The following is a 3,443-nucleotide window of genomic DNA, read 5'->3' as shown; positions in this document are numbered from 1 at the left end:
ATGGATATTGTATTCAAATAATAACAGTAATTGATTTCCATTTTGTAATTTCTTTTCCTTTTATATTGCAACAATATTTGTAAAACTGAGTACATAATATGTTAATGAAGACATATAGCTATTCAATATTTTTCCCAAATCTGTTACGGTATCAAAGCCATTTTCCGCAACAATCTGATTTGCATCAGGGCTGCATCCCAACATCCAGTTAATGTAACGCCCCAATTTTTTCATTAAGCATAAACACGGGAACGTTACGAAAACTCGTTTTTCTTTAATTAAAAAAAAATGCGGAACTATATAAAATTCTTCAATAAACAAATAATTGTAACGTTTAGATTAAAATTATTGAAAGCGTATCTAACCATAAACATAAACTCCTAAGTAATTCAAATAATGCGTTCTAAATTAAAATAAACAAATTGCTAAATTTAAAATGGCAAACTTATTTCTTTTTCTCTATTCTTTATCCACTTGGCAGTCCGCATCACCAATTCTCCACTGTTCCAATCGAGCCGAACTAATCTGAAAAATTAATGTAAGAGTGAGTATTAAAAATACCCAGTAAGATACGTGCAAATTTCCATACACAGGTATATAACAAATAAATAATACACTTCATACCGCTCTTCTCTTATGGAGTATATCGGTGACCAAGCGACACACCCATCTTAGGTCCTCTTAATTTTCATGTAGAAATTTAATATCTCTTTCTTTAGAACCCGAAAGTCCACTAGCATTCCATGTATATTTAATCGCATATAAGAGCATAAGGAAACGTAAACACTTTGCACATAAATGTATCTTACCTTGTTATCGAAATGTACACGAAAAATATTTGAATGTACGTTCCAAAATTCCTTCCTCTACTCTGTGAATGATTTATTGATCGACGGTGATAGTTGATGTATGACAAATTTCTGTTTTCACACACTCTTTCCTCTTTCTCTCTCTCTCTCTCTCTCTCTCTTTCTTCTCTCTCTTTCACGTGTGAATAATTTTTGGTGTGGTAAAATATGAAATCCTTGCCTAGTATTTATAGGTGTAGGCTAGAGTAGTAGATAAACCAAAACTTTGATTTGATAAAGTCAAATCCAATGTGGCACGTATCATAAAAAAATTGTACTTTATCATTATTTTATTTCATCTAAAAGAACTACCATTCCTATCCAATAAAAATGTGGTAGCCAATCAATCAAATTCAAAATGGGTTAAAACTATATAAAATTATATTTATCTTGTTTTCTTTCAATTGGGTATAACTTAATACGTTCTTATCCAAAATAACTTTTCTCGAGTCATAGACTACTAATTAATTACGACCTTCGAAATGAGTCTAATATTGATATACATATCATTACTTTATCAAAATCCAATTATTTGACCCCAAATATATAATATATTAATATTTATTTCACCTTAATCCCTCACTTTCAAAATAATATAATAATTTATTTATTTTCTTAAAAAAAATTTCGGAATGTTACAGTTAAACTACAATCAGAAAGCACAGTATGATATGCAATTTTGCTACAATTCCTTTGGCTATGTCGATGATCAAAGCTTTGACCATCTGAAACTATCACCGTAGATGGAAAGGAACATCAAATCCTGATTCCATATTGTGGTTGCGTCAAGACAAACTGTGGTTTTTGCGATCATTCGCATCTTGTTCGGAACGAGTGATAAATCAAGTCACATCTTCGAAGAGTTCTAAGGCTGCATGCAGTCATCTTCGTGATCTCTATGCAAACAAATACTCTTCGCGTTTTCTGGTCTTTCAACACGAGATCTTAAACTTAAAACATGGATCTCAACCTGTTGCAAGACTAGCTTGGAACTATCCAAAGACTTGAAGATGATTTATCTCTCATTGGTAAACCAGTGAGTAACGACTATATGATTCTCCATGCCCTTAATGGTATATGACCAAAGTTCAGAGAGCTTGCAGCTGCAATTCTTGCTTGAGACAGTGTAATCACTTTTGAAGAGCTTCATGATAAACTCAAAGAATCTGTTGAATTTGTGCCTCAAAATAAGGAAATATTGAAGATTGCGTGTGATCCTTAAACTTGGAAATATCAAAGTGGTAGACAAAAGGAAATGGGATCAATTGGTTTCCAAATCCAAGACACGTTAATATGGAAAGAATCAAAGGAATAAGGAAGAAAAATATGTGTGCCGTGGGCAGATTTTTTTTACACGTTTTTTCTTGTAATTTCCATATTTTGCCAAGACTCGTGTACGATAAATATAAGACTCCTCTTTCAGTATTATAGAAGCCATTATTGCTGTAATTCTCTCCTTTCATTGATTGAATAATAAAACATCGTTCCTTTTGCCAGTTCTTCTTTTACTTACTTTAATCTTGTTCTTGGATTATTTGTGATATTGTTCAATACTTCAATTACAACAAGTGGAATTCATTAAATCTCAATTCCTGCATTATTGGTCAATCAGTCTCAACAAGTGGTATTAGAGCGGGGTTATTGGTGAATTTTTGGCCTGAAACTGATCGGAAAATCTTCTGAAAATTACCAAAAAATCAGAAAACGAATCTGTCCAATTTTTCGACTTTCTGTCGGATCTGTTTTTGCTTTTTCTGGTCAAACCAAAAAGAATTTGGAGAAATGAATACCACCACGGTGGTAACTCCGGGGAGAGAGTGGCGGGGCGTGAGGCATTTTCCGGCGACAGTGTCTTCAGGCAGTTTTCTCCGGACGATGAGACGGACGTTATGGTGGCGTCCAATTTTAGTTTTGAGCAAAATTATGGTTCTGGACTATTTTTCCCCTTGCACGTTCGGTAGTTTTCAGTTTTGGGTGTTGCAGGTTGCAAGTTCTTCGTGATTAGATTGAGATTTTTCAGAGATGAATTCATTGAAGTATGAAATTCCGCTATTGGATCACAATACAAAATTTTCATTGTGGCAAGTAAAGGTGAGAGTTGTGTTGACATAGATGGATCTTGATGATGCTTTGCTGGGTTTTGATAGGATGTCAGCAAGCTTATGTATAGAGGAGAAACAACTGAAGGATCGGAAGGCTTTACCGCAAATCCAACTTCATTTATCCAACAATTTGCTGCAAGATGTTTTGAAGGAGAAGACAGCGGCTACTTTGTGGCTCAACCTGGAGCAGTTGTGCATGACAAAGAGTTTGACGAGCAAACTGACTCTAAAGCAGAGGTTGTATTCTCATCACATGACGAAAGGAGGGTCACTGCAGGACCACCTTGCTGTGTTCAAGGAGATCGTTGCAGATTTGGAGACGTTGGAGGTAAAATATGATGAAGATGATCTAGCATTGGTCATGTTGTGGTCGCTACCCAATTCTTTTTCGTCATTTCATGATACTATTCTGTATAGTCGTGACACGTTATCCATTGAGGAGGTATACGACGTCCTGTTCTCAAAAGAGAAGATGGAGTTGTTGGTTGGAGAT

General features: G+C 34.8%; 1 long non-coding RNA gene across 1 annotated transcript; it reads right to left on the bottom strand.

Annotated features, from left to right (window-relative positions):
• Positions 1 to 458: 458 nt before the first annotated feature.
• Positions 459 to 1,431, bottom strand: LOC111412863. Its single transcript, XR_002706131.1, has 2 exons — positions 625 to 1,431; positions 459 to 525 (listed from the first exon to the last, which is right to left on the bottom strand). It is a non-coding gene; the product is annotated as an uncharacterized LOC111412863 (long non-coding RNA).
• Positions 1,432 to 3,443: the final 2,012 nt, after the last annotated feature.

This window comes from Olea europaea, chromosome 16, assembly GCF_002742605.1.
Source record: "Olea europaea var. sylvestris chromosome 16, O_europaea_v1, whole genome shotgun sequence".
NCBI classification, from domain to species: domain Eukaryota; kingdom Viridiplantae; phylum Streptophyta; class Magnoliopsida; order Lamiales; family Oleaceae; genus Olea; species Olea europaea.
The sequence above is the reverse complement of the archived record's forward strand: the minus strand, read 5'-3'. Positions and strand labels throughout refer to the sequence as shown.